Source organism: Elgaria multicarinata, chromosome 5, assembly GCF_023053635.1.
Source record: "Elgaria multicarinata webbii isolate HBS135686 ecotype San Diego chromosome 5, rElgMul1.1.pri, whole genome shotgun sequence".
In the NCBI taxonomy this organism is placed as follows: domain Eukaryota; kingdom Metazoa; phylum Chordata; class Lepidosauria; order Squamata; family Anguidae; genus Elgaria; species Elgaria multicarinata.
Window position 1 is genome coordinate 30,249,579 of NC_086175.1, and position 27,943 is coordinate 30,277,521.

The window sequence follows — 27,943 nt, forward strand, 5'->3', positions numbered from 1 at the left end:
TAAACTGGCAAAACCAGGGTAGGGAAGCATCTTGAAGGGAGAGGATTTGCTATTCACCATTTTTAAAAGCACACTGGAGAATCGAGAGGAAGCACAGATGCACTTAATATCCTCAGAGCAAATCTGTTCTCAGCCGGCTGATTTTTTTGCCACAATGGACCGCCTGCTTTTGTGCAACCTGAATACCTGCCTTGCAGCTGCCTTTTTTGTACTCCAAAATACATTACCAAGAAGTTGCTAATGTGTCATGTTGTTAGGTAAGAAACGAGCAATTTCAGCCAATAATTTTATTTAAAAAAAAACAAATGCTAGAACAGCCAGAGCTCAATAAGAATGGCTTCCCTGCCTCTGTGTAATAGAAATCTGGCATTGCCATATTTCTGCCAGTGCTGACAACTCTGTTTCATTAAACAGTACCCAGAAGGATACCCAAATGTCTCCATTGTGACACAATCTGTAGCTTATATAAAAAGACGTTATCCACTCTCTAGAGAACAATGCAGTAGAAGTGACAGAGAGTGATGAATTCCATTGGTCACAATGTCAGACTAAGACTCGGGAAACCTGCATTCATAAGGAAATAAGAAGAGCCATACAGGATCCGACCAAGGTTCATCTAGTCACACAGTGGCCAAGCAGCTGTCCATGGGAAACCATAAGTAGGACATGAGTGCAACAGCACCTTCCTACCCATGTTCCCCAGCAATGGTTCGAACATATAACACCGATTCTGGCCCGCTTGCATTGGCTGCCTATACGTTTCCAAGCCCAATTCAAGGTGCTGGTTTTAACCTATAAAGCCTTACACAGTTTGGGACCACAATATCTGACGGAACGCCTCTCCCGACATGAACCTACCCGTACACTGCGTTCAACATCTAAGTTCCTCCTCCTAGTGCTTACTCTGAGGGAAGTTCGGAGGATGGCAACAAGGGAGAGGGCCTTTTCAGTGGTGCCCCCCCCAATTATGGAATGATCTCCCTGATGAGGCTCACCTGGTGCCAACATTGTTATCTTTTCGGCGCCAGGTCAAGACCTTTCTCTTCTCCCAGGCATTTAACAGCATTTAATAACATATGCAAAGTTTGTTTGTTTTTTAATGAACCCCAGAACTGTTGTTGTTTAAAATGTATACTGTATACTGTTGTTTTTATATATTTTTGATGGTTTTAAATTGTTGTATACTTTTAATGTCCACTGTTGTTTAACTTTTGTAAACCGCCCAGAGAGCTTCGGCTATGGGGCGGTATATAAATTTAATACATAAATAAATAAATAAATATACCTAGGTATACTGCCTCTGATACGGGAAGCAGCATATAGCCATAAAGACTAGTAGCCATTGATAGCACCATACCCCATGAGTTTGTCCAATCCCCTTTTAAAGCCCTCCAAATCAGTGGCCATCACTACATCTTCTGTAAGTGAATTCCATAGTGTAAATATGCACTGTCTCCCACCAATCAGCTTCATCAGATGAATCATGGGAGAGGGAGAAAACTGTTTCCCTAGCTACTTTCTCCACACCATGCATAATTTTGTACACATCTATCATGTCTCCCCTTACTCACCTCTTCTCCAAGCCAACCACCAGAAGTTAGCTTTACTCATCAGGGAATTGCTCCATCCCCTTGATTATTGTAGTTGCCCGTTTCTGAATATTTTCAGACGAAGTGCAGAAATTCTCTCTCAGCCATTCAAATTCTTACCCAGCCATGAAGCTCATTCGGTGGTCTTGTGTGGTTACCTTCTCTCTGCCCAGCCTACATCACACATATTTGTGCTGTATGCACAGACACTTGGGTGAGCGATGACACATAAGAAACATTAAGGGGAGGGGCTACATAGGGCAGCCCCACTCCCCACTTTTGTGTTTACTTAAACCCTTTCAGGGACACCTGACCAGGGCTTCTAACTATAGCTGGACCATGCAATATCAGAAAACAACATGAAATCTTAGCAACTTGACACGATCTCGTGAGTTATTACATTGCTGTATATTTAAAATGTCGTGTATCTTTGTGACACACGGCATAACTGGCTATGGGACTAAATTGTCACTGCATCACATGACTTGTTCTCTTCTTTAAAGTACCAAACCTGATCTACTCTGGCACGATATGCACAAAGGGGGAAAAGTAGCAAATGATTGCTAATGTTCCAGCCTTACATTCACACTTATGCTTCAAATTATTGGCTAATGCGCCTCTCTTATTCTTTGAGGGCAGCTTCTCTGCTCACGATCATTTTCTCAGTCGAGCTGTTCAGTATGCTGAATTATTTGTTGCTGGAGTATAATGTGAAGAGGAGGAAAGGAAAGGTGTGGGGGGAGAAGAGAGTTTCCAAGCACCTGAAGGACTTATTTCCCTGGTAGCAAAAAGATCAACCACATTTGGATGAAAAAGAAAGCAGGCAATGAGCAGACAATTCTCACATCCCAGGAGAATGAAAAGTAATTACAAAGCAATTAAAACATATAATGTGTAATGGCTGACCTCAAAGACTATGGCAATATACTGTTAGAACAAAATTCCTTGAGTGTACCAGAAAGCTATTGTAAAGCACCATCATAAGGTTGCAGGGTGAATTAGTTGAATGGTTAAGTATAGTATTATTGTATGCTGACATTCAGGTTAATCACATGACCAATCAACTGGATTCAGTTGAGGGCACCCACACAGTCGACTACAATGCACACACTCTAAGCTTAGACATGGGGAGGTTAATTATCACTTCTTGTAAAGCATGCACTTTGTGCCAATCAAACACAACAAATATCAAAATGCTAAAATAGCTGTCAGCCTACATAATAGCACAATTTAGACCACACATTTATTGTATGTGCCAGTAGGTGGCTCAGTATTCAAACTACTTGTGAGAACAATGTAAGGTGCCAAATAAGGGGCCATCAAGCCCTTGGTTCTGCAGATGAAGCACTGGGTGTGACCCAATGGACCATCAGGGGTGGGCAGAAACAAGTTGAGCATCTCCTGGTATATCTCTGGGTGATTTACAATAGATCTTCAAGGGTTTCTGACTCCCACAGACTGCCATATTCAATGAATGTGTGGTCCGAATTGTGTAATTATGTAGGTGGACTTATTTTAGCATTTGATATTTGTTAAATTTGATTGGCACAAAGGATATGCTTTACAAGAAGTTTCACAACTGTAATTAAAACTGCAAGGGGCAAAAAAAGAAAAGAAAAGAAAAAAGGAACAGAACTGAAAATAATTCAGTGTCATGGCTAACCTTGTTCTAATCACAATCACTTCTCTCTCAGTCTCAGTATTTCTTACCAGTAAAAGATGAATATCATTTAGGTGCCTTTGACCAGGTCTTCATGTAGCTATGCTGTACAATGTTTTGTATTAGAATCCCCTGAGCAGATGAGACTCCGATGTAGATTTCTATTTGTATATGCAAGCTCATGAAGGGTAAAATAGATAACTGGCTACAGACAAACACTGAGGACATGGCTAGACCAGGCCTATATCCCGGGATTGTCCCGGGATCATCCCTGTGCATCCAAATGACACACAGGAGATCCCAGGAGCAGGCAGAGATGACCCCTCCATTTGTCTGGGATAATCCTCAGTTCTACTGTAGCTAAGGCCAGTGTCACCATTTTTCACATTGCTTTGTTTCACCCCCTGCCACTTTTTTGCTCTTGCCTCTAATTGGTGGACCTCTGGATTCTATTAAAAAACACAAGTAGATCCTACAAGCTTCAGTCTTCCTACTCTTGCCATCCACAGTGCCACTGACACCTAGCCCATCCCACAGAGCTGTCCATGCATGGAGTATTCCCATGTCATACTACAGGCATTGTTATGCACAGCAAAGTGTAGCATGGAAATGACATCTCCATTCTTCCACTGCTAATCAGGTCATTTAATGGCCTGGGCTTAGCTATGATCCAGTTTAGGGATGTGTTCCGCTTCTAATCGGACCGGCGAATTAGAAGCGGAGCGGGTGGCTTTGCCTGCCCTTAAGGCGGAGGTGAAAAGGATTGGGGGGCCGGCGGAGCATGGCAAAGAGGATCAAGGTGGAGGCAGATCCTTCGCCTCGATCCGGAGCTCCACTGGAAAGGTAAGTGGGGTTTACCGGGCCCTGCCGCTGTCGCTGTCGCCCATGCGGCGACAGCAGCAGGGCCCTGTAAACCCCCCCTCCTCTCCCTTACCTGCGTCCATCCGTGGTCCGTCAGCTTCTTCAATTGAGCCCGCGGTTCAACCAGGAAGTCTAGGCCGCACTTGCGGCCCAGACTTCCTGGTTGAACCGCTGGCTCAATTGAAGAAGCCGACGGACCGCGGATGGAGGCAGGTAAGGCCCCCCTCCCCCTTGGTCCCTTACCGGGCTCTGCCGCCATTGCAGCACGGGCGGCGACGGTGGCAGGGCCCGGTAACCCCCCGCCCTCTTCTCCCGGCCTTACCTGGTGCCACTCCCCTCCACTGCGGAGCTCCGATTTGGAGCCGGAGCTCCGCAGCGAAGAGGAGCGGAGTATGGGCGGAGCAGCGCGGAGCGGCGCGGAGCAGGCCGATCCGAAATTTTCGGATCAGCCCGCAGGGCTGAGCGGGGGGTCCATGCACACCCCTAGTCCAGTTCATGTAATACTCTTTAGGGCTGTGCTCCGCTCTGTTCCAGATTCCTTAAATTTGGATCTGAATTGGGTTGGGGGAGGTCTGGATCAGTTCAGATCAATCCAAACCGATCCGGAGCTCCAGACGCCATTTTGGGTCAAGTACAGATTTTTTCCATTGACTTGCATTGGCCTAAAGAAATGCCTCTAACTTTTCTAATTTTTAAATCTCGAAACATGGAAGTTGGTGATCTTACAGATACCTTGGAGATGCTTAAGTGTGCATAAATTTAGACAGTTCTGTACATCTGTTTTCTTGCAATATCTTATAAAAATGTGATTTCCATCCATTTCAAAGTGCTATGACTTCATTTTTTCAAGATACACAAATGTAACTTTGCATCATGATAGAACCTCAGTAGAGCTTTAGGTATGCCAATTTTGAAGCACATAGGTTCATCCACTGATTTTTATGATTTTTAAAAAAGATTTTACCCTCAAACCACCACCCCATTTACAAAAATGCATCCATCTCCGTCATTTTTCAAGATACACACATGTAACTGGGCAACATGATAGCTTTTAAATAGGACTTTAGATATGCTAATGTTGAAGCATACCAGTTCATCCCCTGACTTTTTAAGAATTTTTTAAAGTTTGAGGTCTTAAAATTATTATTTTTAAATACACTGTCATTTTTAAAGGTAAAGTCATGTAACTTGGCACCATGATAGCTTCTATTCAGGACTTTAGGCATCCCAAATTTGAAGCATATGGGTTGATCCCCTGATTTTTAGTTTTTTGAAACATTTCCTCCTCTATATTACTCTCCCCAAATTGCTCTAGCCTGGTAGTGTGTATTGCAGTCAATACACAATTGGTTCTTATCTTAATGGGAAATGCATGAGTGAACTTCAAAAGACTCAAGTAGGGGCGATGAGCACTTCAGGTACAGTGTGTGCTGATCGTTGATTAGATAAGATACCTTCGCAAGTGGCTGCTTTTTCCTTCAAAAATCACATATTTACACATTTATTATGACCAAAGTGCTGGACAGATCTTTCTGAAAATTCACACACATGACAATCATAACTCCATCTGTAACCAACATGTTTCATGTTTATATCTTGAAAAATAAAAAAAAGTTATAGCTGTTTATTATTTCTCCCAATGCCAGCCTATGGCGAAAAACCACATTTTAAAAAAATTATAGCGACCAACGTGCTGGACAGATCTTTCTGAAAATTTACAAATCTGAGTAGGTCAATGATATCTGTAGGACACCAAGTTTCATGTTTCTATCTTGAAAAATCAAAAGTTATAGGCTTTTATTTCTCCTAATGCAAGACTATTGGGAAAATCATCCAAATGATTCAGAGGTCTGAATCTCGCTTCAGATCTGGGTCTGAGGCAGTCGGGGGGATCCGGATTGGTCAGAGGCAGATCAGGCCTGATTCGGAAGATCTGGATCAGGTTCCAAAGCAGATCAGGGGCCGTGCACAGCCCTAGTATTCTTTATGATACTAGACTATATGGGGAATATTGCTGGAGCTACACTACAACTTGGAGAATAATGCCAGGGGAGCCCTAGTCAGGGAGCAGGATCTTATGATGGGGACATGTGAAAGCATTTACTGCAGATTGCACACTTACCAAGCTGGATTCAGGACTGGGAAGAGTCAGTGCAGTTCCTATGGACATGGAACTCATTCATTTTCCTCAAGTGGCATAAGCAATGAAATCAAGAGGAGGGAAAAACTTGCTGATGACTCTACCTTGAAAGCCATGAGCAATACAGGTGAAGGAGGAACAAGAAGGGAGAGAAGATGGACTGGTTAAAGAAATCTCTACCTATAGAGCTGAAAGTATATGTGTGGGATGTCCAAAAATGTTTACCCACTTCCAGCTGAAGTAGAAGCTTGAAATTTGGCACATTGAAAGGACTGGCTGTACAATGTCCCTGAAAAATCTAAAACCATGAAATTTTGGGTTTTAAGTATTTTTAAAGAATTTAATAAAAACCCTAGGCTTATGCCTACAACTCCCAGCATGCCTTAGGCAGAACTGCCTTGGGAGGAAGGCCAGACTTACTGCCCTTTGGTGGCCATTGTGAGTGTGCCACTGCATGTCTTTTACAACCCAGACTCCTAAGGTTGAAGCAGTCTATCCAATCCTATATAAAAGGAAACAACCCACATAAATGGGCTGCAAATCCCCAATGTTTAAATGGCTTTGTTATCATGCATAACAGTGCACTCTACTTTTGTATTGTGTTTAGTGATAAAGCCTCTGGCACTGATTGGCTGAACAGGTATAGTGGATGCCCATTTGGAAAGGATTGGATTCTTATGCAGGGGCAAGTTAGAGACTAGAAAGAGTTTCTGGGACACAGGGATGCTAAAACACACTGTGATCCCAAGCCAAGGAGGCTAAAGAAAGACTAAGAGGGACCTGTGGGAAAGTTAGATGGAGGAGAATGAGGCTTGAAGAGGAACAGAAACATAAGATAGAAGAAAAAAGACAGAACTGAGGCAGAATGTGGTAAATCAAAGACAGGGTCTGAAGAAACATCATACTGCTTCAAGACAGGAGTTGCTATATACCTTGGGGCAGTGTTGCTAAGGAGACTGTTCAAAACAGGGTAACTAAGAACAGAATCCTATGCATGTTGAGACAGACAAAAAAACTTCTACAACTCCCAATGTTCCCCAGCTAGCATGAATGTCTGGGGGATGCTGGGAGTTGCAAGACTTTTTTCTGTCTAAACATGCATAGGACTGCTCCCTAAAGGAGGTAGGACAATATAGACAGTGGCCTGGAATTAATGAGAAGACCCAAAAGAGAAAATAGGAGTGGGTGAAAACAACCCATAGAGTCCAGAAGCGTGTGCTAGTTTCACAGGGGGATTGGAAAGTGGGCAAATGAGAAGGCTAAGGATTGTGGGCTAGACAGTGTTGCTAAGTGCAGAGTCTAGACCTAAGAGATTGGAGAGGAGAGGAATGGAACTATTAAGTTATTTTCTGTTTTGTTCTTTGCTGCAAAATGGTTGCTTTCTGCTTAGAGGCTCTTCTTACCTTGAGAAACAAAGATCTTAGGAGGTGTAAAAGTTCATCCTGCCATATCCCTGTTATAGGACTTCTCTTGACAAGCCAAGTGGGACACACAGACCCAAGCCAAGCACCATAGCGGGGCTGTCTGTGTCTGGAGACCATGAGGTGGATCAGTGGGAGACAGCGATCAACCCTAACAACATAGTTAGTCCTTTTCAAACTCTGAAGAAGACACCAACTGGCCATCTCACTCCAGAGAGCACAGGCAAATAAAGGTCAAGGTTCAGGCAGCTGCCAGGCACAGAAGTGCACACCTGAAGAACAGGGACTCCTCCTGTTTGAGGAGGAGCAAGGCCCCCAACTCATGAGTAGACCTTTCCAAATGTGGCACTCTTGGCGGGCAGCTGTGTTCTAAAAGCTCGAACTTGAAAGCTTTTGGTTCCAGACACTGGGTGCTAGAACATTGTCTGAGTAACAGCTCTTGTGCTTTTATCCAAAACATTTTTGTGTTTGAATGGGAACTATGTACTGATCTTGCTTTTTGAATTGATCCTGTCTAGAACCCTATCCCAGCACCTCTGTAAGCAGAACACAGCCCAGGGAACTGAAATTTAAGGGGGAAAGCTAAACTAGGTAGTCTGCGGGGGACAGAGAGTTATTTGAACTCTGCTACCCTTCTGATTAGCTAAACTTGAGAGGGGAAGTTATGATACCATATTTGTTAAGGCCCATCAGTAGTAAATAAATAAATAAGCACTGTACACTATTTAAAATTTGAATTGGGGTGGTTTGTTCTAACTTTGATAAAATCAGAACAGTTGTATCAATTTACAGGGGCCAGAAAGAAGTATTGATCTTACATATTCTGAAATTTTCAGGTTGATTAGTGAAATTTTGAGGGAGAAAGAACACTCTATAGAGGAAAAGCCAAAGCAAAGCAAAACCCAATACAGTAAGGCTTGGATGCTTCATAAGGCAATATAGGACCAGGACAATACAGGACCAGAACAAACCAGATTTGCTGGTTCCAGGCACTCAATCCTTCCATCTGGATTTGGGAGTGACAGACCCAGGAAAAATGTGAGTGTATAGTGGGTAAGTTGTAGGCAAGCAAAATGTGTGGCAGTGCACAACACTGTTCCTGATCACAGGTTATGTCTATTAAGGCATATGCCTTAGCTTCCTAATTCCTAGCTTTTTGGAGCCTGAGCCAACATGAGATAGACTACATTTGGCCTTTTAAACTGGCTTTTAAACTTATATCATTAAATATAAGTGGAGCTGTAATCAGACAAAGTTGAAGTGTATGGTTAGAGAAGATTTCATGGGGAAATAAGGTAGAATTCGAAAAAAGCCAATATGGAGAGTATGCAGAAAACCCAGACTCCTGGGGCAAAAAAAGCTGAGCTGAAAATACAATGGTTGGAAGCTATGTTTTCAATAAACTAGGACGAACAGAAAGATACTGCTTTATTTGTTAGTCCTGGGTTACAGTATGGAAACACTTTAGGCAGGGTTTAAATAAATGCATTTTCTCATGTTATTTTCATATCCTAATTGCTCTTATTGCTAACTGCTTAAACTGTTTTAAAATCTGTTCCCTGCATACTCTAGAAATATCACCATAGTAACTGCTTGCTAGTTTTAAAAACCCTAAGTAAAAACTATATTTGTTGGTTTGACTTTGCTATGGCATTTTGATTTCCACCCATGCCTAAGTGCTTTGCCACATTATCCAATATTAGGGATGTATGGGGGGGATCAGTTTTTTTTTTTTTTTTTATTAAGATTTATCCTGATAAATCCTGTTCGCATCTTCCAGATTGAACACTAACTTTATTTATTAATTTATTTATTTATTGCATTTATATCTTGCCTTTTTCCTCCAAGAAACCCAAGTCAGTGTACATAATTCTCCTTACCATTTTATCATCACAACAAAAACTCTGTGAGGTGGGTTGGGCTGAGAGTCTGTGATTGGCCCAAAGTCACCCTGTGGGTTATTATTATTATTATTATTATTATTATTATTTATTTATATAGCACCATCAATGTACATGATGTACAATGTACAATGTACATGGGTTTCCATGCCTGAGTGGGGACTAGAACCTGGATCTCCCGAATCCCAGTCCAACACTTTAACCACGCTGGCTCTCTATTTGGATGCAATCTGCTGAAGAAGTTCATACATTTCTGACCTTGCAATGTGATTTGTGGACCCCAAAAATGTATTTGGCAACGTGCATACATTTGAAAGATGTGCATGAAAAATGCATATGGGAGGGGGAATACACTTTAATCATTAGGAAATATGCACCCATTTCAAAGATGTGCACAATTGAAGATATGCACAAATCATGTGCATAAATCATCCCTTGAAGTTTAAAAAATCCCTAAAAATCAAGGCATGAACAGAACTATTTCAAACTTGGTATGGCTAAATCCGTTTCAGAACCAGTTTGATTCAGAAAGGTTTTTTGTTTTTGTTTTTTTTTAACTTTAAACTGGCTCCTTTCTCTCAATCTTTCACCAATCTTCTTGAAATTTTCAGGGTATGTAAAAACAAAATTTCTTTCTGGCATTTGTAAATTTCAGGAAGATTGGTGAAACATTTTTGATTTTATGAACAATAGAATAACCACGCCCAATTACCCCTTTATAATGATAGAATGCTTTATCTATTCTCCACCCTTAAGTACAGGGACATGGCAGTGTCCCTGTAAATAATTGGATGAAAAGCTTCAAGTATTTCATCTGGATTGCTTTAATGAACATTTTTGGTGTTACAATTTATAAATGTTACAAAGACCTCCTTTAAAAGCAGCTGAAATAAATGCTCTCAATTCATTAATAAGATATGATAAATTATTGGTCCCAAAGCAATGTAGTATTTTTCATAGACTTGAAATTGTATCTAAATACATCTACAATGTACCATACTGAAACCCTTTCATTGCTAACAAAGAGGCATTTTTTAAGGAATACAAAGAAATTGTGAATAGAAAATTGTAAAGGAGAAGATACCTGGATTACAGCACAATTCTATGCATATTTACTCAGAAGTTAGTCCTATGGTGTTCCATTGGATTTACTTCTAGACCAGTGTGCATAGGCTTTCCTCACCCATGTGGTGCAATCTTCTAGTGAAAAGTAAGCCCCACTGAGTTCAGCATTCTAATCTGGGAGTATGTCCATTTGAACTCCATTGGGATTATTTCTGAATACAGATCTACTGTACAGCATTCCACAGTACTACAAATCATTTTAATCAATTCAGGTCCTTGAATCACATCTTAATCACCCACGTGTTTATTTTTTTAAATGGTTTTTAATGCTTTATGTGTGTATGGTCTGTGTTTTAGAATTTTAAATTTTGTATACTCGTTTTTATCTTAATTTTAGAATTTATGTAAACCACCCAGAGATTCCTGGCTATGGGGGCAATATATAAGTGTAATGACTAACTAATATTTTTTTTTTTTAAAAAAAAACCCTGTATGAACCTAAGCTTCTTTTCCAACTGGTTCAATATCTATGTAAGGCGAAATTGCAGGATTGCACCTGTGGTAATCACATGAATTATTATTACTTATTATTTATGTGCAACCCTATCCTGGTATCACATGTAACTACATGTGACTAAAACTGAATCAGTGTGCTTACTTGCAAAATCTATCATATGCAACTGCAAACCAATATACACTTTCATTAAAAAAAACAAGCATTGTTTTAAAGGAGCAATTATACTTTCTTAAATGAAGTTATTATTGTAGGAGAAATTAGAACCAGGTATGCAGCATTACTGGCTCTATGTAGGACAATCTTTTTTCTTTTCTTTTTTAAGCAGAGTGCCATAAATAAATTACTTTAAAACATTAATATCCAATTACTTCAAAATTCAATCCATTTTTTTCTTTTTCTGTTTTTTTAAAAGCCTTGTTGGATTATATTTAATAAATTTTATAATACCCCATGTGAAGTGGATCAAAACCTTTGCAATTTCAGTAACTACTATGCTGAGAAGGACAAACATACCCTTGTAGGCCAACCGAACAGTCCCATACATATCTATGTAGAAGTAAGACCCATTGAGTTCAGTGGGACTTACTTCCAGGTGTATATAAGATTGACACCTAAAGCATCAGTTCTATATATACCTAGCTGGGAGTAAGCCTCACGGAACTCATTAGGGATTGCTTCTGAGTAAACATGCACAGGATTGGACTGCAATAGTATTTCTAATATACATCACCAATTCCTCCCTGGTATGAAAACCAGTGGCTAGTGGCTCTGATGTCATGGGGCAGTGCATCTGTTCTGTGGTTCAGTCAGAACTCTAGTGGAGGTATCCAAGGTGCTGAAACCCAAAATAAGTTCAGAACATTGAATAGCTCATTAAAGGCTACCATTATGGGGCTCACCTCACTGGGGCTACCGTTATGCAGAGTGAGGTGACCACATCAGACATCTGATTTTTGGTGTCCTAAAAGGACAGAAAATTGTTACTTATTTCAAGTATTATTCTAGTTTTACTGATAGGAAGGGACCTTGTGAGGTCCCTAATGTACACAGAGAGCCTTCTACATTTACGTACAGTAAGACTTGCAGAGTCCCCCCCCCCCCAGCTCTTATATTGAATGTGCATAGCTCAGGAGTAATGCCGGTTGCCATGACACTGGTCCCCCCTAGCCACCTCCCCCAATTCAATTTAATTGTACCTACAAAAACCAACCAACCAGACAGACAAAAACAAACAAACAAAAATCAAATACAGAACAGGACTCATGTGGGTTATAATAATAATGCAAAACCATATATGTGGAAGATATGTCTATCACCTAGGAAATAGTGATAATATACATGAAAGAGCAATGGAAATGTTCATAGCATGATAATTCTGATTCCCACTGAACACAGAGACTTGTGGCACCTTAAACTGACACATTTAGTATGGCATGAGGCAGCCTTCACCAACTTGGTGGTCTTCAGACGTATAGGAGTATAACTCCTATCCCCAGAACGTTGGCTGAGGATGAAAAGAGTAGTAAACCAAGGCCAGGTTGGAGATGGCAGTCCTAAGAATTCATTGACTATAGTCCACTTAATGAGATGCAGGCAGAGTTATCCTAGGTTAACTCTGCATGCAGGTATATATACATATGTTTGTGTGTAGGAGTGGGGGCATCAGGGGGGAGCTATAAACAGTGAGGCCTGAAGGAAAGGAAATGCAAAAAGTACTGACAGTGACAATTATCCTAATTCAAGCCACAGACGATAGAACTGAACCTCTGATAGACTGTAATTCAGCAGTTTCACATTGCATTTTTTTGATACAGCAAATCATTTCTTTTTACTTTGATGTAGTTCATTTATGTGCTGAACTTGTTTATTTCTTTCCAGTCTGGAGTAACATTTCTGATACTCCCCCCCCCATTTCCATAACAACGTCTTGCGGTGTGTCTTTGAGAGCTAAAGAATAACTCCACTGACCTGGGTGGAATCTATTTCCTTCTAAATGTGTGTAACGGAGAGGGAATGCAATCCTTTGCTTGAAGGAAACCAGCCCTTAACAGACATCAAGCAGAGCCATTATCTGTACACATGGCAGCCTGTATGGCAAGCATCTGCAGCCTCTCTGAAGAATTTAGCTTGTTATCTCTCCTGCAAATAACCGCAACAGAAAATGACAACTGAGGTGGTTGCTGTGCTAACGAGCAGATAGTATCTCATGAACGGTGTCACACATTACAGCCATAGGACTCGCAGCAAAGCTGGGCATAATAGGATGCCTGTGATTGTACAGCTTGATCTTTTCAGCGAACTCTTTTATTGTGGGAGCAAAAAATTACGTAAATAAAGCCCCCAAGGCCTGCAACAGCCTTCTCTCTCTCCCTCCCTCTCTCTCTCTCTCTCTCTCTCTCTCTCTCTCTTCCTATTAAGCAATTAAAATGCCATTTAGTACCACTTTATTTCTTACTGAGAGGTACTATACATTTGATGAGTCGCCCCTTCAAGCTACATTCTGGATGGCAGGGTTTGTTTCTCCAAACGGAATTGCTATCAACTTATATGTTCTCCCCTGCTCGGGCAATGCTAATTCCTTGTCAGAGAGTTTAATTAGCCTTTTTGGCCTTCCACTGATTAAGATGAACTCAGTTTCACCCCAAAGCTGTGTCCTGATTATAGCTGATGGTCAGCAATGTTGCAGGATTTTCAGTTGGAAATCCGCGCTGGGGAACCTGAAAAGCCTCTGGTTTTGCTCCGTGTTCTCAGATATGCATTGCTTCCTGACTGAGAAAACACATGTATGTTAAGCCATCCCTAGTTACCGCAACAACCTTCTCCTCTGCAGACCTAGGCATGTTCATTACAATGCATTTAGGGAGGCCCTGTGCATCTGTGGTGGATTGTCTCTCTGCATGTGATCAGTGAGCCCTTTGCAGAACCACCAACGGTGTGTGGGAAAGCCACACGTACGCTTGTGTTCATTGCAGCGCTCTGCACACATTTTAATGAACACACAAATGTCATGGAGGAGCTTTCTGCAACAATGTCATTCACCCCTTTATGTGTTCATAGAGGGCCCCACATTTAGAAAACCTAGGAAGGTGGCTTTTAAAAGTCATATTGTTGGTCCATCCAGCTCAATACTGTCTGCAGTGACTGCCAGCAGAACTCCAGGGTGTTATGACTAGGCCTGTTCTCCTTAGGGTGGGGGAAGGAGTTTCAGACGATCAGAATCAGATTCTGAAGCAGAAGAGATGGCACCAGAAACATACCAACCTATACAGGGAGTGGGGGAGGTGACTCTCATGGGCTCTTCACCAGATGGGAATGAACATTTGCCAGACCTTATCTCTGAAATTGTTAACAACGCACAGTCTGTGGGAAATCTGTGTTCTTCCAAAGGGGAGGGCACTTCAAGGCTAGCTGGTCCTACAGACTAAAATGAGCAGAGCTAAAGAAAGGTGAGAGAAGGTCAGCCTGGCTAGCTTCTCACCAAAGTCTTCTTCAGAACCAGTCTCCCTGAAGTTAAAGCATTTTGGGAAAGAGCTTTCCGTTCTTCTTTAAAGGACAATTGTTTCAGTTAGTTTGCATAGTTTTGCCTGAGGAAAGTTCCTAGAGGTGGGAAGAGATGTTTACTGCCTGAATAAAGCTTTGTGGATTACATGACAGACCTCTTTATTGTGTCCCAATAAGCTGGGAGGTTTTGAGAAACATGACAGTGAGTTCCAGATAGTAGTATTTCATGCACCATATCCTGCCCCCTGTTTTCGGGAACTTTCTCTCTCCCTGTGAAAGAGGCATTGGGGTTTTTTCTCCCTCTTTTGCATGGAGGGGTAGAGTTTTGGATAATTTTCTCCTTGGTGAGGGGGACAGAATTTCCACATACCTTTTTCAAGTGTAGCTGGTTGTTGAGGAATCTTTCTATTTTTTTTTTTTAAAAAAAGCATCCCCTGCACTTGGAGGAGCCCAGTAGTTCTTCCTAAATGCCTATTGGAGATCATTTATTTATTTATTTATTACAGTTTTATACTGCCCAATAGCCGAAGCTCTCTGGGCAGTTCACAAATGCCAAATGTCAAATGACAGGGTTTCATGTGACCTCTCCCTCTCCAAGAGGCATCCAGTAAGAACTCCTGGGCTCCTGCAAGTAGTGGAGTTGTTAATAATAATAATAATAATAATAATAATAATAATAATAATGAAATAAGACTCTTTAAAAGCTGTGTACACTTTTTAAAAGGTATGCGGAAAAACTGCCCCCCTCCCCAAGGACAAAATTCTCTGACATTCTCACCTCTTCACCAGAGTTTTCATCCCTCCCCCCAAAATGCCAAAAATTGAATGATCAAAATTTTTGGCACAGCACGAGTCTTTCCTAACCCTAACTGGAGATTACAGGGATTGAACCAGGGCACTTTTGCATGCAAAGTAGGTGCTCTACCAACTGAGCTACAGCTCAGATATGTTTAGGACTAACTGCATACTTTACAACATTTCATAGGGACACCCTTGAATGAAATATGGACAGCTATAACACCCCTATTTGCAGACTAAGGATGCTGTCCAACTTCTCCCCACCACCACCACACCACATTCCACATTTATGAATTCCTGCTATACATTGCATCCTGAAACAGGGTGCCTTGCACTGGCTTCTGAACATCTCCCACCCCCACTTAAGAGTGTTTAATAGCATATTTGTTTAATGAATGTTTAATGGAATGCTTAATAGCTACATCAGTCCTACCAAGTTTCTCCAACCAACCAGCCAAGCCTTTGCCTCCCACTCACATCCCTTTACTTACACTTACTGTATGTCTCATATCATAAAGAGTACCAAGAGTACCATAGGGTGCAGCTTAGATCTGAAGGGGTGGAGATGGTCTGCTGGACGATGTAATGCATCATATATGTAAAGAGTGGGGGAAGCTTCAAGGCATTTTAATTAGGGGTGTGCATGGACACCTCCCCCCAATCTGCTTCGTGGCCCGATCTGGAAAATCCGCTTCGTGGCCCGATCCTCTTCGCACCGCTCCGCTTGTCTCCCGCTCCGCTCCATGGAGTGAGATCCGGCTTCACTGCCGTCGCTACATGGACGGCGGTGCAAGATAAGCCACCCCCCCCCACCCCCTTACCTGCATCCATCACGGGCTTCAATTGAGGCCCTGGTTGAAGCCGGAAGTGGCCTCAGCCTTCACTTCCGCCTTCAACCAGGGCCTCAATTGAAGCCGGTGATGGAGGCAGGTAAGCGTCCCTCCTCCCTGCTCCCTTACCTGGTGCTGCCGCCACCTCTGCTGCATGGAGAGCGGCGCTGGCGGTGCCAGGTAGGCCAGCCCCCCACCCTACCCCCTTACCTGCATCCATCATGGGCTTCAATTGAGGCCCCGGTTGAAGCCGGAAGAGGCCTTGGCCTTCACTTCCAGCTTCATAGAATCATAGAATAGCAGAGTTGGAAGGGGCCTACAAGGCCATCGAGTCCAACCCCCTGCTCAATGCAGGAATCCACCCTAAAGCATCCCTGACAGATGGTTGTCCAGCTGCCTCTTGAATGCCTCTAGTGTGGGAGAGCCCACAACCTCCCTAGGTAGCTGATTCCGGGGCCTCAATTGAAGCCCGCGACGGAGGCAGGTAAGCGTCCCTCCTCCCTGCTCCCTTACCTGCCGCCGCCGCCGCATGGATGGTGGCACCGGCAGCGTCAGATGAGTCCCCCTCCCCCCCACTTACCTGCAGGCAAAGCTCTGGATTGAGGCGATCCTCTTCACCTCGATCCGCAGCCCCCCTGACTCTCTTCGCCTCCGCCTTTTCCGGAGGCGAATTAGGCTGCCTCGCTCCTGCTCTCTGAACTGAAGAGAAGCGGAGCACATCCCTAATTTTAATTAAACAAATAACAATTTGTTTAATTAAAAGAATGGCAGTGGAGCGGAACAATCCACAGAATTTAGTGACATAGTAACCGGCCTTATGCTGAGTCAGACTTTTGAGCCATCTAGTTCAATATTGACCCTCTTCAGATGACACACTTAACCATGGTGGTTAAGCATTTTGAGCTTAACATTATAGCATAGTGTTTTGGGTGAACCATTCCTAACCAAGGTTTAAACACGCTCGCTAGACATTTGCTGCCAAAGGGTTAGCATCCTAACCATGGCTTAGCAGGTTGTCTGAACAGGCCCATTGTCTACCCCAAAGGGCAGCAGCTCTCCAGGGTTTCAAACAGAAGTTTTCCCCCAGTTCTATCTGAAAATGCCAGGGATTGAAATGGAGACCATGTACATGCAAAGCATGTGCTCCGCCACTGCACATTTCCTGTAAAATGGGTGCAGCATCTCTTCCAGCCCCAGGGCCAGATTCCATTTCAGTGAAGCTCTTGGGGGCACATCCAGTAGTGGCAGAAATGAAAGAGGTGGGACCCCAAATACCAGGATATTTTAGTTTAAAGCATTTGCTGCCAGTTACAAATCCTTAGGAGAGACATGCCAACCTTTAAGAATGGAGGGGGACTGTTCAAAGCCAGGAAATGATCACTGGTGTCTGGGGCAGTGAGGGCACAAGAGAGCCAGTTTGGCAGCCCTGGAGTTTGGCAGCCCCTGGTTCTGCACCCCTGCTGTAAATAATTTACACTATCGACCTTATCTAAGCCATGCTATTTAGAAAGGACTGCATGGTGTTTCCTGACTCACCCTTTATGACTAAGCTTAAAGACTCCATTTGTCAGAAATATGTGACTTCTGAATGTCCAGCCTAAGAGAAACTCACAGAGATTTTAAATTTCAAAGGAAAATATCCCAACAACTCCACTGACTCAATATAACACCCCCCCTTCATCCCCTTTTGATCTCAATTGCTCTAAAGAATTAGTCAAATGGCATGGCATAATGTGAGCACAAAGCAAGCAAAAAAGGCACCATCTTTATTTTCTCGACAGTAAAATTAAACTGGCATTAGTTGTAGTTATGCGCATGACAAGAGACTAATAGTAACCATAAGCCTATTGATCCTCACAGGGCAAAGCATTGTTTTATTACGTGTTAGAGCAGCCGATCAGGAACAACACCTTTTATGCCTCCCTCAAATGAAAACCCAATATTGTTTGCTTTGTCAAGGCTATAATTTACATTTACTGGCCTTCCACTTGAAATAAGGCCCATGAATTTCATATCTGCTATAAGCCACTTCTGTCAGCTACCTGGGACATTCCTTCCACAGCCCTTTAAGGGGAGCGATTACAGAGAGCTGATATATTATCTTTTTCACTTCTTGTCAGTGAACACGGTTCTCATGATATAGTAACTTCAACCATTATAAATAAGGATTTTTGACTTATCTGTCATTGTTTGGCATGCATGAGAGTTCTTCTTAAAAGGGGAAATTGACAGACATTTGGTGCTAGGCTCATGAAGGTTGATTGCACTTGGTGTCCTATAGGACAATTGCCCTGACCTTTCCTTATAAATATATCACATTAGAATGTAGTAGCCAGGGGTGGGGAACTTGCACCCCTCCAAAAGTTGTTGATTCCCAGCAGCTACACCAACATGACCAATGGGTAGGGGTGGGTGAACTCACCTGTGCCAGGCTTGGGGGGTATTCACCCTGTCGCTGCTGCTGCTGTCTGCTCCATTTGCACCTTTACCGGTGCACCTTTGCTGAGGCCTTTAAGGCCGCCATTTGTGCAAGGGGGGAAAACATGCAATTTACAGAGGCTCCAGAAATTATGCACTTCCCTCATTGCATCAAAGGCAGCCTCCATTGATGCAGGAAGGGGAAAGTGTGCTATTTTGGCAAGTGGGTGGACAGCAAGGGCCTTGTGAGTGCTTGACTGGGGGTCCACGGTCGTGTTAGGAGCACCTCATGGAGACTGGGGGGCAGACATGGGGTGTGTGTCTGCAGGATTCCAGGGGCTTTGCTAGACCTACCAGGTGTTCCGTCGTTGAGGAGCGGTGAAAGCGGATTTTCCCATTCAGCCGTGACGCCTCATGCTCCACACCTGCCTTCGATTTGTGGCGGAAGTTTGCGCCGGTTGTGCTGCTGCCGCCGCGAGCACGGTTGCGCAGCCACACAGGCCTGATTGCCGCGGCTTTTTTTTTTGCTCGCTGCACGGTTTGCGCACGTCCGAAAGACCGCAAACTTGCGCAGCCGTCAGCGATGCCGCTGCCGGCCCCGGCGGCAGTGGCAGTGCCAGCTGAAGTGCTGCTGGTGCTGTTGAGGGTCAACATTGATGCGCTCACTTCCTGATGGGGGTTGTGGCAGGTGTCATATGACCCGAGGTCAATCGTCTGCATGGGCACTCTGTGCCTACATCTCCCATCATGCCTCTGAGTTGTCGGCGGCGATGACCACCTCTGTGCCCTGTGCCCCATCCCAAGGAGCCAACCCACATCTGGCCATAGCCATGGCAGCAGCCCACAAACAGCTCTGCCCTCTGCCAGCCTGGTACCCACACTAACAGGCAGCGTACAGCACCGCCATTGTGCGGCCACGGTAGCTGCCCACCGCAAGGAGTCACCAGCCACTTTTCCGGTCCTCCGGTCCTGCGCAAACTGTCACTGGGGGAGTAAAAAAAAAAAAGCCGCTCCGCCGCGCTGCCCCAGCTGGCGGACTGCGCGCAAATGGCGGAGGCGGCTTGACCGAAGCTGCTGACCACTCCCCCTTAGCACGCCTTTTCCTGCCCAGTGCAGACCGCAGTGACCTCACATCCTCCCACACGTACTCCGAATTACCGCGGGACGGCAGGAAAAGGCGCACTAGAACTCACTTTTTTAAAGTCGGGAGAAAGAGGCTTCACCGCAGGATAACGGCGGATCCTCGTGAACGTCATCTGGAAGCCTCGATGTGACTGCGGAAGGTAACGCACGCTAGAGCCTCGTCTAGTAACGCCTCTGGATCCAGTCGCACACTCATGGCATCCCTCCCAATGGGCAGGGATGATAAGAATTGTAGTCCATCAACATCTGGGGAGCCACAGAACCTTTAGTCCTGGTATAAGCACTATGGCTTCCACTATTTATTATTTAAGATTACATCTCTAAAGCCAATGTCAAATGACAGGGTTTCCTTCTGGCTTTTCTCCAACAACTTACACCATGAGTCATTAATCTGGTGCCCTCTAGATCACAGAATCAGAATCAGGGGCCTACAAGACCATCGAGTCCAACCCCCTGCTCAATGCAGGAATCCACCCTAAAGCATCCCTTACAGATGGTTGTCCTGCTGCCTCTTCAATGCCTCTAGTGTGGGAGAGCCCACAACCTCCCTAGGTAACTGATTCCATTGTCGTACTGCTCTAACAGTCGGGAAGTTTTTCCTGATGTCCAGCTGGAATCTGGCTTCCTTTAACTTGAGCCCATTATTCCGTGTCCGGCACTCTGGGAGGATCGAGAAGAGATCCTGGCCCTCCTCTGTTCAAGTATTTTTACTTTTAAGTATTTGAAGAGTGCTATCATGTCTCCCCTCAATCTTCTCTTCTCCAGGCTAAATATGCCCAGTTCTTTCAGTCTCTCTTCATAGGGCTTTGTTTCCAGGCCCCTGATCATCCTGGTTGCCCTCCTCTGAACACGCTCCAGCTTGTCTGATGTTTTGGATTTAGCACTCATGCCCAGTTAGAGCTGGGCATGGGCGCTAAAGAGAATAGTAGAGTGTGAGAAAAGAGCCTGGCTCAAAAGACACTGAACTGGGAAAGGTAGCTCAGCTATGGGACATAGGCAATTGCTTGGCCTGGGAAGAAGGGAAACAAAGAGCTCCAAGCAGTGGCTCCTGGGGAATGGGAAAAGACTCTTATAAGATCAAGATGGCAGGCCATTAAACACTGCTGGCTTGTTTTCATACTGCAATCAATAATTTGTCTTTAAAGCTTTCTGAGCTGCATCTTTGCTCGCAAGCTTGCTTGCTACAAAGAGTGGTGCAGAACAGAGGCGATATTTTAATGCAGAACTGTCCCTGACAGTTCTGCATTATATAGGGAAAGGTTGCTGTGGGGATAAAGATTTGTGTGGGTGGGGGGAAAGCATCCCCTGTTCTGCCCTGAGGTCCTTGGGAGATACAGAGCTTCTTCAGACAAGAGTTTTAAAGGGCCCTTGTGACTGGCCACTCATGGGTCTTCGTGGGTCAATTTAGCGATGCCGTGTTCCTCTTGCACATCTCCCACTTGTCTCCTTTTCCTTCCATCATTTTTTCGTTATAAGATAATCTTCATTAAATGTGACACTTCCGAGCTCTAACGTGATTTCCTGCTGTGTGCAGGGGAGGTTTCGCGATACAGTGCCCACTAGAGGGCACCGACCCACTATTCTGAATGGGCCATGTGGTCGCTTCTCTTCCTGCTCTCTTCTTCCATGTAATTGCAGCTCATTGCAGACGCGGAAGAGATGCAGCCTTGGAGCCAATAGTAAGGGAACGTGATTTCCCCTTGTCTGAAAGAGCTCATATACAGGTGCAACAAGAATGCTGGTGAGCATAATACGGATCATGGAATAGATCCATCATAAGCGCTGGATCGCATGCTGTGAGGAAGGGAAACTGTGTGGCAACAGTGACAATGGCACTGAGTGTGTCTACTTGGCCATTGTTGACCCCTAGTGTAGGTTGATCTGTGAGCTGCTGGTATGTGGAGGTTGAGCTATGTGTTCTTTTGGTCCTATCCAACTGGTTGATTACATAGCTATGCCAAAATACTATTTCTTGTAGAATCCAATTTTTTAAAATAAATAAATAATTTTGGGGGGGGGGGGACATTAGCACATGCCATCACCTTTTCCTCCTAATCAAGAGCTGAAATATTTAAGAGTTACTGTCTGAAGTCAAAATGTTTAAGGCTGTGAAATGACTGCAACGAGATATATGCTCTGTAAATAATTAATTATGCATCTTCTTGAAGTCTGCTGCTACGACTCAGGACATGATCCAATTAAATCAAGCTTCTCCTGACTAGGAGGGAAATTGAGAGTAAAACTTATTATTTCACTCACACAAATCTGTTCCTATATCAAATGGGGAGCAGATCTTAAAAATTAAAACTTCCATCTTCAGTTAATCAGCATGACCTTGCAAGAACAAAAAGGGCACTGTGGTCTCCTGGCTGGCCTGGATGAAAAAGAGAACACAGTTTCCTTAGAGCGGAATCAACCATATGCTAGTGAGATGTTCTCTTGGCTCTTTTTTCTGTTGATATTTTTTCTTGCTTTTTTATCTGCTTGTATCAATATTAATTCTTAGTTTAAGAGTAAAGAAGGACTAAGGGACAGAGTCTCCATAAGAGTAGCCAGCTCTTATTTCTGCCACATCTAAAATTATACAGCGCTTAAAAGGAAAACTTCACATGCAGAACTAATGGGTTGGATCCATACTCAGTCATGCTTAGAGTAGATCCTTGGAACAAGTTCATCATGACTAACTTAAGTTCTGTTGAATTCAATGGAAGGGCTATACCATCTCATGGGTTGCTTGCAGATTTAGTCATTTTCAGGTCTACTCCAAGCATGACAAAGCCTGGAAGCAGCTCATGAGATGTTTAGCCCTTTAAGGCACATTTGTATGTATGCTTGTATCGGGAAAAATGCATGGCTGACTCCCCTTGCTCTAAACATATGTTGACCATATGAAAAGGAGGACAGGGCTCCTGTATCTTTCACAGTTGTATAAAAAAGGGAATTTAAGCAGGTGTCATCTATATGCATGCAGCACCTGGTGAAATTCCCTCTTCATCACAACAGTTAAAGCTGCAGGAGCCTAGCCTAGCATGACTAGATACAAAAGAGAGGAGGGCTCCTACAGCTTTAACTGTTGTGATGAAGAGCACCAGGTGCTACATGCATACAAATGACAGCTGCTAAAATTCGCTTTTCTATACAACTGTCAAAGATACAGGAGCCCTGTCCTCCTTTTCATATAGTCACCTATCCTAAACATGCATAGGATTTCACCCTTAGAGACTGTACCATTTTAAGCCAAAAGGTAGGGAAAGCTACATAATTGAACATTCTCCCATGTCAAAAATTCCCTGTCCAGTTTTGTATCTTTAACAGTTGTATCGAAAAGGGAATTTCAGCAGGTATCATTTGTATATATGGGAAACCTGGTGAAATTTCCTCCTCATCACAACAGTTAAAGCTGCAGGTGCCCTGCCCCCTTTTAAAACTGGTCATTCTAGTATAGCTCCTGCACTTTAACTGTTGTGATGAAGAGGAAATTTCACCAGGTGCTACATATATACAAATGACACCTGCTGAAATTCCCTTTTCTATGCAACTGTTTAAAGATACAGTTATGCCCTCCTTTTCATATTGTCACCCTAAGAGAAGAATTCAGTTAATCTGGACTCCAATAAACAATTGTTTCACATTTAGGCTGTAATCATACATCCATTTACTTGGGAGTAAGCACCACTGAACTAAGTGGAGTTTATTTCTATGTAGATGTGTATAGAAGGGCACTGTTAGTACCTGATCACAAGGTTTGGATGCTATCTCTGCAGGATCAGAACCAGGGTAGGAACCAAACAAGTTATCAGCAGATTCTGTTGAAAGGTGTTAATTATTTTTACCCTAGGTTAAAATGGTGTTCCTTCATGCCACTAATACCATACTGTACACTGAGCAGCATGACATTCAATAAGGAGTAGATTGAAATATCAATTTCAGTAAGTTAACTATCACACCAATTTGGCTCCTTATATGGACTATATGATTTCTCAGCTCTACCCCTGAGCATAGGTGTATCTTGCTGTTTCACATAATAGCCTGCATTGGGGGGTGTGGGAAGATGCTAAAATTGAAAGTGCTGAGGCAAGCATTCCTGGAAGTCACTGCTGTTTGCTTTAAGTACCAGTGTTAAAGCTCTTTTTATTCTAGTCCTTTTATATTTTTAAGAGTGGTATCTTCTACATGCCTACTCAGAAGTAAGTCCCATTGACCCTATAAAGTTATACATCCCCAGCCTGGCCTTGCTTCCACAAAAAATCTGCATTGGATTGCACTGCTAGTCTTTGAGTCTGTTTTGGCTGCTCTGTTGCTTTTAATAATCTTTGTTGGCTTTATTGTTTATATGCACAAAAATATACATTTTTTAAAAAAGAAAAGTGTACACAGAATGTATATATTTGAGAAAAGTGCACACAAAGCAGCATTTCCTCAATGTGAAGTACTTGTGGAAAATGCATGTTGTATTTTAAAAGCATACATTAATGAATACATAAGAACAATGTATGCATTCATGTTTCAAGCTTCTGCAGAAAGGGACAGAAAGAGTTTGGCTTAAAAAACCTAAAATCTCAGCAAGAGTAAACTTCACAGGTTTATCCATCCCCCCTCTGAAGATGGGCTGAAGGGGGTTTGTGCAGAATGCATTAGGTTGGACTAGAAGGGGGCAACTGGTGGCCTTCCAGATGTTTTGGCTTACATACGGTGACCATATGGAAAGGAGGGCAGGGCTCCTGTATCTTTAACAGTTGTTTTGAAAATGGCATTTCAGCAGGTGTCATTTGTATGCAGGCAGCACCTGGTGAAATTCCCTCTTTATCACAACAGTTAATGCTGCAGGAGCCCTGCCCTCTTTTGTATCTGGACCAGCTTTAACTGCTGTAATGAAGAGGGAATTTTACCAGGTGCTGCATGCATACAAATGACACCTGCTTAAATTCCCTTTTCAATACAACTGTGAAAGATACAGGAGCCCTGCCCTCCTTTCCATATGGTCACCCTCTAGCTTACAACTCACTTGACCCCTGGACAGCCAAGCCCATGGTGAAGCAAGATGGAAGGTGTAGACCAAAACATCTGATGGGCCACAAGTTTCCAACTATTGGTTTAAACTGTGCTCAGGGCAAAAAGATCACAGGTTGCCAAGTGGCATACTGGGATACAAGGGTCTCTTGAAACACTGAAAGGAGAAGGAAAGGAATATGTGGTTGTGCATTTTGATTATTAGCAATTCCAGGTAGTGCAGTAGATAAGAGTGAGTAAAGCCAAATTCTATAGCATTATATAGTCAATTCAAGGAATGCCTCCCCTCCATTGGGAAAGTCTAGAAATATTGCCTCTTTCATCTTTCTTTTACTGCTTTGTTTAGAAGTAGGCTTTTAAATGTAACCATGTAAATTATTCAATTTCTACTGGGGTTTTTATTTTTGTTTGTTGTTTTTGTTTGTTTTTTAATTGCTGGTCTGCTATGCTGCAGCAAGATAGTTCTAGCAATAGTTTGACTTCCACAGGCAAGAATGTACTGCAGTAAAAACAAAAACAAACCTCATGCTATATAACAAACATGTTCATCTTTGATATGGAACTTTATATTTTGTGACAATAGGCCAACAGTGTGACTTTTCTGGAGTTTACCCACCTGAAGAAGGCTAGCTAGTGTTTATAGGGCTCAAAAAGAAAGCCATATATGACATAACTAACTCCCATCACCCACTCACCCCAGCTACCATGGCTAATGGTCAGGAATGCTGGAAACTCTATTCCAAAACATCTGGATTGCACAAGTTTGGGGAAGGCTGATATAACTGAAGGGTGAATAGAGGCTACAGAGGGATCTAACCAAATGCTGCAGCTAAAAGCCCAACAAACTCAAAGTGTTGCTAGAAATATCCAATTACAACATAACACCACAGTACTTTTTAAAAAAAGCTAGTACAAACTGAATAATTCACACCTTTCATATGGAATGTGTGCGGGAACAACATAGAAATTGCATCCCGACTGAAATGAAACATTAAGGGCTTGATCCAACCAAAGCTAGCCAGTTTTGTGCCCCCATGTGAGAAGGTTAACTATTGCCATACGTCTCTCCCATTGAAATCTGTGGGAGCTAAAAGTGTTCAATTTTGCTGGTATCTATGCACTTATTGTGTGAATTCGTTTTTCAATATATTTTGTGTACACACACACAAACACACACACACAGAGAAAGGTGCCCCCTTTACCTCACAGTAAAGCAGCATTCCCAACTTGGTGTTTTCCAGTTGTTTTGAACTTCATCTGCCATCAGCCACAACCAATATGGCCGATGGTAACAAATCCTGGATGTTGTAGTCCATAACATCTGGATGGCATCAGGAAGGCTCCAATAAAGCATTATAGGTTTATAGCCTTCTGAGTCACATCATTATGCATCCAAATGCAATGAGGGAGATTTGCACATTGAAAAAGGGGTTTTGCATGGAGGCATAGCTCAGTGGTTGAGCATATGAATTGCATGCAGAAAGACCCAGGTTCAATCTCTGATTGTTGTTTATTCGTTCAGTCACTTCCGACTCTTCGTGACTTCATGGACCAGACCACACCAGAGCTTTCTGTCGGCCGTTGCCACCCCTAGCTCCCCCAAGGTCAAGTCTGTCACCTCCAGAATATCATCCATCCATCTTGCCCTTGGTCGGCCCCTCTTCCTTTTGCCTTCCACTTTCCCTAGCATCAGCCTCTTCTCCAGGGTATCCTGTCTTCTCATTATGTGGCCAAAGTACTTCAGTTTTGCCTTTAATACCATTCCCTCAAGTGAGCAGTCTGGCTTTATTTCCTGGAGTATGGACTGGTTTGATCTTCTTGCAGTCCACGGCACTCTCAGAATTTTCCTCCAACACCACAGTTCAAAAGCATCTATCTTCCTTCGCTCAGCTTTCCTTATGGTCCAGCTCTCACAGCCATAGGTTACTACGGGGAATACCATTGCTTTAACTATCTCTGATATCTCCAGTTAAAACAATGATGCAAGTAACAGGTACAGGTAAAGATCTTTGCCCAAGGACTTAGAGATCTGGTGCCAGTCAGAGAAGACAAAACTGAGATGGATGGACAAATAGGGCCCATTCAGATGACACCTTAAATCACGGCGAATAAGGCTTTCTGGCTTAACCACCAATGGTTAAAGCTATGGTTTAAGGTATCTTCTGATTGGGGCCACATTCTGACCCAGTATGAGGCAGCTTCCCATGTTCCATGTATAATCTTGGTCTAGCAGGAACCCCATGCATAAATATGTGCCGCACATATGGTTCCCATTGTAGGAGATCCCTTCCTACAGCCTCCGGAGCCTGAGTATTGCTCCACTTGTCAGATCAGAATTACTTGTGTGTTCCCCATCACCTCTTTGGGAAGGTGGCTGATGGGGTGAATCGAGCTCCCATTCCATTCCCCCCTTGTCCCTGAAGAGAGGACAGCTAATTGGATCAGTGAGCAGGCATGTGCAATTATATACACAGCTCTGCTGATTTGATAATCTGTGAGCCAAGGGTATAATCGGTGCTCACTGATGGCCTGGGTGAAAGCTTTATCAATAAAAATGTAATGTTTTCCCTAAGTATTACCACAAACATTCACCGTTCTATTTTTATTTACTCAATTGTTTTATGATGATATCTACCCATATGTCTCCTTGTAATTAGATTCATAATTTTTAATACAAGCACCTTGCAAAACCAATTCATGAACAAAGGTAAATACTTTTTGGAGATGGCCTTTTGAAAATGAAAGATGACAGATCCAGCAAACACAAAGCAGAAATTTAAGTTATTCCAAGAATTAACTGTCACATGGAGAGACAGAGGGAGGGAAATACAGATTGAATTAGGCCTAGTTTTCACTGAGGTAGTAAATCTGAGTCTGGGCTGTTCTACTGCAAACTGGAGGTGAGGATTCGCATGATGGAATGTTCCCAGACACACAATGTATTTTCTGCTCTTAGAAAACATGACAGGGAAAACAAAACTTTAAGCTCAAATACTGCTTTTCAATAGGGAGAACTGTTCAAGTGTGTCACCCCATGTGATGTTCTATGGGTCCTCACAAAATCCCGGGCCCGAGAGGTGCCTGGGGAA